General features: G+C 56.4%; 1 protein-coding gene across 6 annotated transcripts in view; it reads right to left on the bottom strand.

Moving 5' to 3' along the window:
* CXXC5 (CXXC finger protein 5) overlaps positions 1-10257 on the bottom strand; it is a 38801-nt gene extending 28544 nt beyond the window's left edge. Inside the window, exon 1 of one of the 6 annotated variants that reach the window (XM_074380227.1) lies at positions 10239-10257. The gene's annotated coding sequence lies outside the window, so the exon portion shown is untranslated. Of the gene's footprint in view, positions 1-6937; positions 7095-7123; positions 8268-8293; positions 8615-9261; positions 9352-9428; positions 9962-10238 lie in introns of those variants that run through there. The other 5 variants (XM_039468311.2, XM_003933911.4, XM_074380221.1 and 2 more) reach the window with 5 other exon arrangements.
* Positions 10258-14313: the final 4056 nt, after the last annotated feature.

Raw genomic sequence — 14313 nt, 5'->3', positions numbered from 1 at the left:
GTTAGAGACCAGCAGGCTGGGCGCAGTGGCTCAAGCCTGTAATCCCAGCACTTTGGGAGGCCGACGCAGGTGGATCACGAGGTCAAGAGATCGAGACCATCCTGGTCAACATGATGAAACCCCATCTCTAAAAATACAAAAAATTAGCTGGACATGGTGGCATGTGCCTGTAATCCCAGCTACTCAGGAGGCCGAGGCAGGAGAATTGCTTGAACCCAGGAGCCGGAGGTTGTGGTAAGCCAAGATTGCACCATTGCACTCCAGTCTGGGTAACAAGAGCGAAACTCCGTCTCAAAAAAAAAAAAAAAAAAAGAAGTTAAAGACCAGCCTGGCCAACATGGAGAAAACCTCAGTCTCTATCAAACCCTTAGTCTCGGCCGGGCGTGGTGGCTCACACCTGTAATCCAAGCACTTTGGAGGCCAAAGCAGGTGGATCACTTGAGGTCAGGAGTTCAAGACCATCCTGACCAACACAGTGAAATCCCGTCTTTAAAAAAAAAAAAATGGCCGGGCGCGGTGGCTCAAGCCTGTAATCCCAGCACTTTGGGAGGCCGAGGCGGGTGGATCACGAGGTCGAGAGATCGAGACCATCCTGGTCAACATGGTGAAACCCTGTCTCTACTAAAAGTGCAAAAAATTAGCTGGGCATGGTGGCGCGTGCCTGTAATCCCAGCTACTCAGGAGGCTGAGGCAGGAGAATTGCCTGAGCCCAGGAGGCGGAGGTTGCGGTGAGCCGAGATCGCGCCATTGCACTCCAGCCTGGGTAACAAGAGTGAAACTCCGTCTCAAAAAAAAAATAAATAAATAAATAAAAAATAAATCAAAAAAATAAACCCTTAGTCTCTAGTAAAAATATAAAAATCAGCCGGGCGTAGTGGTGGGCACCTATAATCCCAGCTACTCGGGAGGCTGAGGCAGAACTGCTTGAACCCAGGAGGTAGGGGTTGTACTGAGCTGAGATCTCACCACTGTACTCCAGCCTGGAGGACAAAGTGAGACTCGTGAGACTCCATCTCAAAAAAAAAACACAATAGCAGTAATGATTACAGCAGCTAAAGTTCTTCAAACACTTATTTGGGTCCAGGCACTGGGGGTACAAGAAGGAATCACTGCCATATCCCAATTGCAAGGCTGGCAAGGAGCAGGCTCAAAAAGCCCCAATAAGCATCTGATGAATGAGGGGATCAATGACAGGAGGCATGCCCCTGCCTCCAAGGAAGGTATAAGCCAGAATGTTTTCATTCGTGAGAGTGTCTTTCTGCACACACATGTGTGTGTATATAAGCACTTAGGTGTGTTACACGTACATATGTGTGCCTGTGTGAGGGACGTGAGGGTCCAGTGATGCCAGGGCACCACCACTCAAGCCCACTTAGACCCCTACCTGACACCACCCCTGCCAGTGATCACAGCAGCGCTGAGGGGACTGGGGCAAGAGCAGGGGCCAGGCCCATGGAGAGAGGCCTGGAAAGACGCTTTGCATAGTTCTGGCCATCGGATTACAGGCCCAGCCTAGACCCTGCTTGGGGGTGCCAGGGCCGCTAGGTGTTTACCCACAGGCACCCAGGCCCCCTCTGCCTGAACATTACGCCCATACTGGCATGAAATACAAGTGTTCCTGCTGGCAGGCTGGGCACGTCTGAGGAGGTCAGAAAAGGTCACAGGCGAGGGAGGGAGAGGTGGGCCCAAGGGCCATGTGGGGTCTGCCAGACAGGGGAGGGCGGGTATAGGGCTCCCCCGGGGCCACCAGGCAGGCCTGGCTCTGCCCTGCTGGGGCCGGCAGCTGGAGGGGAGTAAATATAGCTGGGGCGTCCCGGCCACATTCCTGGGAGGCCAGCGAGGCCCGCCTGCCCGCTGCTCTAAGCAGAGCGCAGCAGCCAGGGCCCAGAGCCGCCACTGCCCTCTTCCCAAACAAACAGAAAAATAAATAAAACCAGCTCTCACGGCCGGCACAGCTTAGGGGGAGGGGGCAGGAAGGGGTGGACGGGTGTGGGGGGGGTGGGCAGGCAGGCGGACCAGTTGCCGCGGTTTCTGTTCCACTGGAAAGGAGGAAGCCAACAAAAGAGAAGAATAGAGGAAAAGGGCAGGGAGTGGTCAGAGATGTCAGAGAAGGGGAGAGGATCCCTAAGAGATGAAGGGTGTCACAGGAGAGGTGTGGGGGAGGCAGGCCAGGAGGGACAGGGAAAGTGTCAGGGGCGGGCACAATGGGGGACAGTTAGGAGTAGGCAGAGGCAGCCTCTGAGTCGGTCGGTGACAGGGATGCCCCGGAGGGGTGGCAGGCAGAGACAAAGGGGGTGGTGTGGGCTGGGGCAGGGGGCCGGCTTGAAGGGCCATGAAATATTAAAGAGCTAAGGCCAGTGAGTGACAGAGGTCATAGGAAGCAGGAGACTAGTCAGGGAGCAATGGGGGACCCTGAGGCGGAGGGCTGCCCCACCTCTAGCGGGTCTCTCCACCACCTCCATCAAGGCAGACTCCCAGGCTCTGCTGCGATGGAAGGACAGGCTGAGGGTGGGAGGGGCCATGGGGATTAGTGATGGCAGGGAGACCTCTACAGTTCCCTCTTCCCTCGGGCTGATCTGGGGACAGCCCGCCTTCCAGAGCTGCCAGCCACCCTATCAAGAAAGCCAGGAGGCCTGTCAGCACAGCCGCTGCCATGGCATCTCCTGGGGAAGGAGCAGGAGACGTCCAGCTTCTCTTTCCCAGGAAAAATTAGCTAAGCCACCGCTTTCCACAGAGACCTGCAGGAGGAAAGGCTGGGCCTCATAGCTCAGCTGAGCCAGCAGGTCACCCCCCCAGCCCTCCCACCCCACCGCTGCCTGGCCCCATTACCAGCTTCACAACCTTGGTCAGTCCCCTTGTCCCTGAGCCTGTGTCTTCACCAGCCCCCCGCCCCCAGGCTTGGTGTGAAGAAAAGGCAGGCAGCAAATAACACATTGAAAACATACTGAGGCCAAGCATCTGCATGCACCCTCCTAGAGAAGGCTACCATGGGCCCCATGGGGTCTGTCCTATTATCAGTCCCATTTTACAGATGGGGAAGGGAAAGTCAGCCAAGTGATGCACCCAAGGTCACACACCTGGTGATCAGACGAATGGAGACAGACCTGCTAGGTATGAGCCACGTGTTCTTTGCTCAGGATTCACGGGGCACGTGCATTCCTTGTCTCTATAAAAGCCAATGTCTACTGAATACAGATTGCAGGTGAGCACCTCCCCCCACCAGGCACTATGCAGCCATCTGTGTCCATCTGAAAATGACCTTGAGAGGCAGGCATTCTCTTACTGTCCAATTTCAGAGATTAGGAAACTGAGATTTGTAGAGATAACACAACTGGCCCAAATGTCACACATCCAGCTAGGCAGTGACATGGCCAGGATTCAGAGTCAGTTCTGATGGATTCCAGAGCCACTGCTCATCCCTACTTGTCTGGGTGGGGTTAGGAGGACCCAGTAAGTAGAGCTCAGTGGTTCAGTTGGCTTGACAAGGAACACCCAGAAAAGGTCAGAAACAAGGTCACAACTGCTGTGGGGTTGGGGAGATGGCAGCTGCTTTGGAGGGAGCAGAGCCTGCAGGAGCCCCAGGTGAGGGTACAAGCTAGGAGCCTGACTAGAGTCATCTGCTTGGGTTTCTACCCAGAGCCCCTGTACTGGGTACCAGCAACCCTGCCCCAGTGTAAGGATACTGAGGCTGACCCAAAAAGGGTCAGTGAAGCCCTGTCTTGTTGGTACCCAGGGTTCTAACCTGTGTTCCGAGGCCAGTGTGCCTGGAACTAATAACCTCTTCAGAGGCCCTAGTGCTGTGGAAGGGGGGCAGGATCCCCTCCCTCTCTCCCAGGCCCTGTGAGCCCAGAGGGAGGCCAGCATCAGAGGCAGGAAATGAAGAAGAATTTGCGATCTAATTGAGCTGGCGGGGGATTAGGCGGCAGAATGCAATTACAGGGGCTGGAGCGGGGCCAGGGGGCACTGACACCCCAAGATGTGGTCTGGCCCAGGTGACTGGGCCCAGCCAGTCTCTGGCCAGAGACACTAGACTTGGGGTTGGGAGGATGGCTACAGGCAAAGGTTGGGACCAGACAGCTTCTCAGCCTACAGAGGACTGCAGGGTTCCAGCTCCACGTGATACCCAGAAGCAAGTTTTCCTGGGAATCGTCCCCCAGGGAATGAGCCTATGGACTCTCACATGGGGAGCAGGCAGCCAGACACGCACGCTGTCACAGGCTCCGCTCATACATGTTCAAGCATGTGCTCGCACTCCTAGGTAAGCCCCACTTAGCCACATTCACCTGCATCGGGGCAGGCTTCCCAGCCTACAGACACATAGGCTGGCCCTTTGCTGCCACTGGCTCCAACAAATGGTGGGTTGGGGGAGCACAACCTCCCCTCAAAAAAACCCACCCATGACCTTAAAATCCTTTTATTCCCATAATCACATGCTGCCATCGCCTTGGATACACGCTGTCACCCTGGCCCCAGCCTGGCTCCCTCTGTGGCTTCCAAAACTCCCAGCAGGCAGGGGGACAGGGAGGCTGCCCAATTACTGCTGGGGTAAGGGGGGGTTATGGGGGTTGCAGAGGGAAGGACTGGGTGGGAAAGGTTCAATTCTACACATACACACTCCATGCTACATATATTCAGGGCCTCAAACAACCAGACGGAGAGATTCAGTAAGACAGACACAGAAAGAAAAAAGAAAATAAGGGCCGGGCGCGGTGGCTCAAGCCTGTAATCCCAGCACTTTGGGAGGCCGAGGCGGGTGGATCACGAGGTCAAGAGATCCAGACCATCCTGGTCAACATGGTGAAACCCCGTCTCTATTAAAAATACAAAAAATTGGCCGGGCGCGGTGGCTCAAGCCTGTAATCCCAGCACTTTGGGAGGCCGAGGTGGGTGGATCACAAGGTCAAGAGATCGAGACCATCCTGGTCAACATGGTGAAACCCCGTCTCTACTAAAAATACAAAAAAAATAGCTGGGCATGGTGGTGCGTGCCTGTAATCCCAGCTACTCAGGAGGCTGAGGCAGGAGAATTGCCTGAACCCAGGAGGCGGAGGTTGCGGTGAGCCGAGATCGCGCCATTGCACTCCAGCCTGGGTAACAAGAGCGAAACTCCATCTCAAAAAAAAAAAATAAAATAATACAAAAAATTAGCTGTGCATGGTGGCGTGTGCCTGTAATCCCAGCTACTCAGGAGGCCGAGGCAGGAGAATTGCTTGAACCCAGGAGGCGGAGGTTGCGGTGAGCCAAGATCATGCCATTGCACTCCAGCCTGGGTAACAAGAGCGAAACTCCGTCTCAAAAAAAAAAAAAAAAAAAGAAAAGAAAAAAGAAAATATAGCCAGCAGCCACCACAGACAGAGACCACTGTCCATACAGCAAAGACACGCCCACTCCCACATTCACAATTCAGACACACTCTATTCAGAACCCCCAGATTTATAAGCATACACAAAGCACACAGATACACACAAATCCCTAATACAAACTCTCCAAAATTCCAAGCACACACAACACACAGAATATATTCATTCCCAGATTCACAGGGACATAGCCAACCTTCAGAAATACAATCTCAGACTCACAAACACACATGTACACGTGCACTACAGATCCACACACGTCTAGATCCACAGATATACATGCCCCGATTCATAAATCCATGTATGTTCAGATGCCCACACCGTGAGACAGACATTCAACACAGAGATTCACAGACATAGATGCACAACTTAGAGACACACATGTCCTGAGTCATAAGCACACATCATCCAGATTCCCACATCCCAGAACAACAGACTAGTGCCCACACAGCCTCATCTCTGTCAGCTGACACTGCCTCTGGCTTTAGGGGGCAGGTGGAGGGTTTAAGATTCCTGGGTCTTTGAGGGCGCAGTCCCTTCTCATTGCTCAAATCCAGGAAGGGTGGGCTCGGTGTTGGGGGGAGGTGAGGGGGAAGTAAGAGAAAGCAGAAAAAAACTTTAGTGGGATATTCTTGTTGGGCAGTAGCGCGTGAGTAACGGGGGAGGCTTTTTGTGGTCTGGTGAGTTCCAGCTATGAGTGAGAGTTTAACTATTAATACACTTAATCAAGGACACTACACACACACACACACACACACACACACACACACACACAGCCACGCACACACACAGGGCTAGGATGGGACCAGGTGGTGGGGGTAAGAGAGGGAGAGCCCCAGAAAAAAGAAAAGAAGGAAAGCCCCAATCAGGGCCCCAGGGGGCGGGGAAAGGGGGCGGAGCTTTATCCTGGGCCGGCCTCCAGAGCTGTAGCAGTGATTCATTTGTGCACCACCAGAAGGGTGGGGTTTGATACACAGTAGGTGCTCAATACAAATATACTGGGGCAACAAATGAATAACATATCAAGAGCAGGCAATAATAACAGTAATAACAATGTGTGAACCCCCCCATCCTTGTTCAATTAGGGCATGCCCCAGAGCATCATGCTTGGGGGAGTTAGTTGGGACTAAATGGTCAAGCCACCAGACAGGGGCTCTAAGAACCCAGGATTGGGTCTGGCTCACCCGTATTCCCTCATTCCTCTACCCTATCCTGCAACCTGGAAAGTCAGCCCAGCCCACACCTCTCTCTCCTCTGAGGGAGACCCCCTCCATTCCAACCTCCCATAAACAGCAAGGTGCAGTCCTAAAGAAGGCGGGGTTTTTCATTCCCCTGGACTTGTTTCTTTACCCAGATCCAAGCCTGCCCCCACACTCCTATGGGTCTCAGTTTCACATGTGCCAAATGAGTAGGAGGCAGGCAGAGCTGGAAAGGGGCAGCAAGAGTTGAGGGTCACAGTGGGAACCCACAGAACACGGGCCTGTGCTGGCTGGGGCCCTGGATGCAGAATCCTCCCTTCCCCTTCCCCCACCCCAGCCCAGCCCAGCCCAGCCCAGCCGGGTGGACATTCCAGGTCTCACGTGATAAAGACGAGGCCACTGGCCCTCGGGTAAGTCAACAGGCTCTGTCGCGGGAGAGATAGGAGGCCCCAGCCAGGGTCACCTGCTGAGCGGGGAAAACAGCCAGGACCAGATACACACATAAATAAGACACCAACCCGACAGCCAGCCAGCCAGCCAAGGGGTCTGTCTTCTGCAGAAGCTCACCTTGGAAAGGGAGGTGGCATGGAGAGGGAGGCCAAGGCTGACAAGGGGCGTCGCTGGGAGAGACGCAGCTCCTGGAAGGGTGAGGGGTAGGGGGGTGCTACCCAAGTTCCGGGGGCTGGCTGGGAACTCTGAGACCAACCTCCCTCAGCTGTTCCCATCTCTTTCCAGGGCAAAAATCAAACCGTCACCCCCTCTCCCTCCTCCCCAAGGAGAGGACAATTTCCGTTCTGGGAGGGGGGTGACAGCTGCAGAGCGGGCCACTCCCCACCCTCCCCGCCAAGCTCCAGCCTGACTCTCGTTTAGGGAAAATGCTAAATCAACAATACGCAGTTGCGGGTAGGTAGCGCGCCGGCCTGAGTCTCCCGGCACGGCTCTCAGAAATCCGTTTAGATGGGGGCTTTGGTCTCAGTTCCTGGTTTTCTAGCGGCGGTTAGAAACCAAGGCACGAGCGTCTTTCGACCAGGTGAAGCTTAGGCCAGTAGGCCCCCCCACAAGACGTCTAATTTAAATACTACCAATTGCAAAGGACAGACGCCCCCCACCCCGCGGGCTGGGGCAGCTGAGGTGGCGCCGGGTGTTCAAATCGCGCTCCAAACAAGTCCGCAGCGACCGCGCTCGCAGCCCCCGCCAGGCGGCCCCAGCGGAAAACTTGAAAGGGACTCTGTTTGCCGGCGGCCCTGGGGCGGCTCCGGCGGGGGCCAGAAATCGCACACACGCCCCCTCCCCAGCGCTTCCAGAGAAATTCGGGGGAGGGGAGGCAGGGCCCACCACAAATCCAAGGGCTCCAAACAGCGCCTGCGGTGCGAGGAAAGGCGGGGGTCAGGAATCTGGTGCGCCGGCCACCCCCCTAGATCCCCCCCCTCCAAAGACAAGACAAGACTCTCAGACCAGCCAGGGTCCAGGGGGCAAAGTAGGGCGCAGTTGCCAAACCTTCAGACCTCCGTCTCGGGAGACTAGAGGGAGTGGGTCTTTCCGAATGAGTCACTACAGAACCCCCCGAATTTACTGGTGCTTCCTCGCAGCCCGTGGCACCAGCCCAACTCCGCGCACCCCTTCTGATTCTCGGGGGGCAAAAAAGAACAAAAATAGATCTTGCTCCCACATTACTTGCTTCAGTTCTTCTGACAGGTCCCAGAGGTGGCCCCCCATTTAAAAACCGGGGTCACTCACTTTCCGTCGATCCTACAAATAAACAAAGCCAGGCGCACGCCGCGCTCCCCGCCGGAAAGCAGCCCATTCCGGGCAAGGACAACTTCCCCCAGCCAGAAAATTAACACATTCCTCTCGCGGCGGTTCAGCCCCTCACTCCGCTCCGGGGAAGCGAAGGGGAGGGGGCTTGGGCTGAACTTCAGGGGTAAATTTGGGGCCAGAGCAGCGTGGCAGGCGCCTGGGACGTCCGCCCCCCACAGTTCCGCAGCTAGAGAAACACCCCCGTTCTCCCTCCCAGGCTCTGCACGCTGCTTGGCCCACGCGGGGCTCTGGAGACAGCCCAAAGGACTCCCCAAGGCTGGGGAGGGAGGGAGGGACGGAGAGGCCGCGGGGCACCGGGGAAGATACTTTGATGAAAAAAAGGTCAAACTTCATCAGCCCGGCGGGCACCCCGCGGGCAGCGGGGGCGAGGAGCCGCAGGAGAAATGCAGAAGTGGCCGTCGCCTCTTCCAAGTGGTGGGGGAGGCTCAGCCACGCGTGGTCGAGGACGCCCAAAGCAGTTAACGTCGCCCCTCAACACAGGGCTGCGAGTGGGGTCTGATGGGGGGAGTGCGCGCCAGAGATCTACAAGCAGCCACCCCCGCAGGCTGAGCGCCCGCCCAACGCCAACAGGCGAGGACCCCGGGCGCCCGCCGCCCCAGCGCCTGCAAGCAGGAGTAGTGGGGGGGCGGCACCCGCAGGGAGCGTCCCAGCCCCACTCCACCGCGCCCAAGCCGCCGTCCCAGACCCTAAAACCCCTCTTTTTGTCTGAACTCAGTGATCTGCGACCAAGCATACTGCGGCTTGAGGAGCCTTGGGTATAGCAGCGGCCACCGAGCAATCACCGGCGCTAGGTTTCCTAGGCTTCGGGGCTTCGCGGCTCATACTGCGGGCGCCCCCCGCCCCTCCCAAACACGGACCCCTCCTTCCCCGTCCCCGGGTCTCCGCACCTGAACTTCGGGGAACCCGCGCCGCCAAACTTTCCGCCGACTTGCAGCGAACTCCGGCCCCGGCCGCGCACCGAACCCCGGGGGAGGAGAGGGAGGTAGGCGGGGAAGGGGAGGGGGCCGGCCTCCGGGGGGGGGGGGTCGAGGGAGGGCCGTGGCCCGACACCTACCGGCTCTCCGAGTCGTCCAAGCCGCCACCGCCGCCGTCGCCGCGAGGCCGAGGGGGAGGGGCGGGGCGGGGAGCTGCGCTCCGCTCTGGGCACCGCCGCCGCGGTGCGCTCCGCTCCAGCCGCCAGCAGTGCCCGGGTCCGGAGCCGGAGTCGCGCCGCCGCGGCTGGCCCGAGGCGGGGAGGGGGGGGAGCCTGCAGCACCTGCCCCTCCTCCCCCTCCCCGCGGCCCAAATTAAAAAACAACAAAAAGCAACTAATCACCCCCAAGCGGAGCGCGGCGCGGCGGGCGGAGGGTTCAGCGTGCGGCGCCCGGACTCAGCAGGCGGCGCGCATGGCTGGGCGCGCGGGCTGGGACGCGGGGCCCGGCTTTACTGGGTGAGGCTCTGCCGCTCTTCTCGCTCGGCTCGGGCGCCTGCTCTTGCCGCCAGTGCCGCCTCTGCTGCCGCCGCCTCTACATCCCCGCTCAGGCTCAGCCGCCTCTGCCGCCGCCGCCGCGCGCCCGCCCGGGCAGGAGCTATGAACGCTGCCCGGGGGCTGCCGGCAAAACCCGGACCGGACTAACCGCTCCCTCCTCCCCCCTCCACCTCGGCTCCCCTCCCTCCTCCCACCGCCTCCCTCCCAGCGCGGCTCTGGCCACTTGGACGCCGCGGGCTCTGAGGCCGGAGCTGCAGCCGCTGCGCCTCGAGCTCCCCGCGCCCTGACGAGGTCCACCCAGGCTCAGCTCCCTCGCGCGCACTGTCTTCACCTTTTTCCCGCAACTTTACAAAAAAAAAAAAAAAGAAAAAGAAAAGAAAAGAAATGGAAGACTACCTCCCGGCTCTGCTTGGGTTTAGAGACGCACCTCCGGGGAAATCTCCTATCCTTCTCTCTCTCCCCTCTTCAATGGGGCCTGAAGCTTCGAGGACCGGGAAGGAGAGTTTGGCTGCGCCTCCCAGCTCAGGTGTGCGGCGGGCCAGAGACTCCTAGCCGAGGGCTCCTGGGAGATAGACGCGTGTTCAAAGACCCCACCCTTCCAAGAGCACTTTCAGGGATTCCGTGGGCACTAAGGGCTCCGGTACAAAAGGGGCGGAGGTTCCCGTTCCCATTTCTCAGATGAGGAAACCGATCTGAAAAAGGATACATTTTCTCTTACGCAGGCGCCGGGGCTGAGACGACTACAGACATTTGGTGCCCTGAGACCTTGGCCTACGCCTTCAAAACCCGAAACAATGCCTGGAACAGCAACGCTCAATTGGTACCTGGAACAGCAGCCCTCAGTAGGTTGAAAGACAGAAGGAAAAGTCAGCCTGGCCGGAGTAGGCGCCCAGTGGGCACAGGACAGATTAGGGCCCGTATATCCCGTTTTCACTCCATCAGTGCCCCCTTCATCTGCCCATCTTGGGCTAAGCCTGTGGCTGCAGATGTCTTCACCTCACGGACCCACAGTGCAAGCCCCGGTCTCATATATTCCCAACTGCCCGTAATCCCAAAGTGAAAGTTTTCTTCAATTCTTTGGGATTCGTGGGAGCGTGTTTGTGCAGCAAGGCAAACCTTCCTCTGCGTGGCGAAGAAAACGCAGTCCCCAGGCCCAAGCAGGGGAGGGGGAGGGGAAGGGCGGTTGGGGAAGTCAGCCTAGGGTTAAACGTTACAGCCTGAGATCGATTGGGGCCCAGATAACAGGGAGTTAACTGCGGCGATCCGGGCGCCTCTGGCCACTGGCGCGGCCTCGGTGGGAGAAGCGAAACTGTCTCCCACCTCGCAGCTTCCTCTCCTTTGCTCTGCGCAGCCTGGCTGTCGCCGAGGCTGGCGCGAGGGCCATGGGGCATGGATCTCCTGGCAGCAGCAGCTGGCGCCCACCTTCCACACCGTCTATATGTGGTCTTGGGGCCTTGACCCAGCCTGGGTGGGGTGGGGGGAGGTGTCAAAAGACAGAGCTCATCTGGAATGTCATCTCTCACACTCCTGACATCCAAGGCCACACGGAGTGACCCCTCCCCTGACATCGTGGACACCTGCTCCCAGCCAGTTCTTTCCTAATGCTGAGAACTGTTCTCCCTTAATTATTATGCCAAGAAATGGCTCCCCTGGGGAGGCGTTTAGTCTCTCTTCTCCTTGCCAGCAGTCCTTTTAATGCCCCCCTCCAAAGAAACATGCCATGTGAGTAAAAGTAAGGTGCTTGCTATGGAAACAGTTTTAAGATGTCCATCACCCCCAGAAGATCACTCCTTAACTGCTTAAACATAGGTATTCTGCCTGTAATCCCAGCACTTTGGGAGGCCGAGGTGGGCGGATCCCAGGTCAAGAGATCGAGACCAATGTGACCAACATGGTGAAACCCTACTCGGGAGGCTGAGGCAGGAGAATTGCTTGAACCCGGGAGGCAGAGGTTGCAGTAAGCCGAGATCATGCCACTGCACTCCAGCCTGGTGCTTGGCAACAGAGTGAGACTGTCTCAAAAAAAAAAAAAAAAAAAAAAAAATAGCCGGGCGTGGTGGCTCACACCTGTAATCCCAGCACTTTGGGAGGCCAGGTGAGCGGATCACGATGTCAGGAGTTCGAGCCCAGCCTGACCAACATGGTGAAACCCTATCTCTACTACAAATACAAAAATAAGCTGGGCATGGTGGCACGCACCTGTAATCCCAGCTACTCGGGAGGCTGAGGTGGGAGAATTGCCTGAACCCAGGAGGCGGAGGTTGCAGTGAGCCGAGATTGTGCCACTGCACTCCAGCCTGAATGACAGAGTGAAACTCAGTCTCAAGAAGAAAAAAAAAATGGTATTCTGGGCCTCACTGTGAATGTCAGACGCTGTGCTGGGCACTGACCATGCAAGGAAAAAGGAAGTAAAATTCCCAGGTGTAGGATCTCTAAGCATTTATCTCACCTCTAGCTACCTTTTTTGGGGAAGCTGAGGCACAGACTGTGAAGGGAGGGCCTGTTTCCTGGGAGTCAGCATCAGGTGTCAGAGGGTTAGGATCCACAAAATGAAACTGTGTTCCACAGATCTCCTGAAGCCTAAGGTCAGCACAGTCAGGTCACCCCCAAAAAAAGCTTTATGCAGGGGTCCATGGGGGAGGGTGTAATAATTCCACTTTAGGAAATTGCTATTATCCACTTTTTTTTTTTTTTTGAGACTTATGCCCCCACCCCCAATTCTTCCACTGTAGCCACAGGCTACAATGGAGGAAGGCCAGGTGGTCCCAATGGTGATGGCTTCCTCAAGGGAGGGGTATTGACATATCTGGTCCAGTTTAGAGGGTGGATCTGTGCATTTTCCCTTGCTGGAAATTAACAGTCTAGGGAGGGAGACCTAGACTGTCACTTATCCAACCCACGTGGGAGCCACAGAAGAGAAGGGCGAAATTGTCCACAGAGAAAGTGTTACACAAACAGAAAATATCATGTGCAAGCCATCCACAAAGAACTCTCCACCACAGATGCCAATGAAACAAGTGGGGGACATCCAGGAAAGATGGGGTGAGGGTCTCTGCCCTTGGATAAGACTGTCCCCACCCCAGCCCCCTTCTCCAAGAAGAAGGGAATCATGGTTCACTATTCTCCCACCTCTCCCTACCTCAAAAAGGAGTATGGAAGTCTCACCTTCCTCTTTCTTAAACTTTTTGCCAAGTTCTTTGAGCCAATCAGTTAGCCTTCAAGTCAGGAAGAAGCTCCTTCAGTCTCCAGCACTGCTGGGGGCGTTGGTGCCTGCATCGCCTGCCTTGTCTTCCAGGGAGGGGTGCGTCAGCTGGGGACCCTGGATTTTACTCTCCTGGATCCTGCTGATAACACCCGTGGCTGGTATTTGTGCAGCCCTTACCCTGAGCAGGGCATTGTGCTAAACAGTTAAGGTATATTGTCTCATTTAGTCCTTATAGCAACCCCTTGCAATAATGTCATCCCCATTATTCAGATGAGGACACTGAAATGAGATTGGCCTCAGAGCTGTTCTCAAATCCCTGAGGCCATATCCTGTTCTAGGGAGGCTTTCCACAGCCTCTAGTGAGGCTGACCAGGAGCTACTCGGCTTCTCATCCTGCAGTGGCTCCTCACAGACTACAGGACTCAGCCTAAACCCCTTACCCTACTCAGCCTGGCTTCCCTAACTGGCCCTCTTGTCCTCCCCTGGCCCTGCTGGCCAACACCATCTAACACTGGCAGCTCCCTCCGACACCCTAAGACTCCTCTCCAGGTCTCCAGGTCTTTGCATGTAGCATTCCCTCTGCCAAGACAGGCCTCATCAAACTCACTTCATGGAAGACCAGGAGCCCATATCACCTGGGAACCATCTGAGACTGCCACTTCCAGCTTGAGTTTGGGCCATACCTACAGGGCCACCATTAGCCTTTGTGCAAATGAGAAAAAGGTGCCCAGCCGGGCGCGGTGGCTCAAGCCTGTAATCCCAGCACTTTGGGAGGCTGAAGTGGTTGGATCACGAGATCAAGAGATTGAGACCATCCTGGTCAACATGGTGAAACCCCGTCTCTACTAAAAATACAAAAAATCAGCTGGGCATGGTGGCGCATGCCTGTAATCCCAGCTACTCAGGAGGCTGAGGCAGGAGAATTGCCTGAACCCAGGAGGCAGAGGTTGCAGTGAGCTGAGATCGCGCCATTGCACTCCAGCCTGGGTAACAAGAGCAAAACTCCGTCTCAAAAAAAAAAAAAAAAGAAAGAAAAAGGTGCCCACTTTTGGCAGATACAGGAAACCATGAAGGAGGTCACAGACTGCCTTTCATCTTCCTAGCTCCCTTTGCTAGGTGACTTTTTCCAATGCATGCACTACACAGCTATACCCTGGCCTGGCTTTGGGTCCCTCATCTGGCTTTGGGTCCCCTCCTATGGCCACAGTGACCATAGTGCACAGAAATAGCTTTTATTTGCTTATCTCACTACTCATCCCCTCACTA

Source organism: Saimiri boliviensis, chromosome 1 (genome assembly GCF_048565385.1).
Source record: "Saimiri boliviensis isolate mSaiBol1 chromosome 1, mSaiBol1.pri, whole genome shotgun sequence".
NCBI classification, from domain to species: domain Eukaryota; kingdom Metazoa; phylum Chordata; class Mammalia; order Primates; family Cebidae; genus Saimiri; species Saimiri boliviensis.
This window is presented reverse-complemented; position numbering and strand designations above follow the sequence as displayed.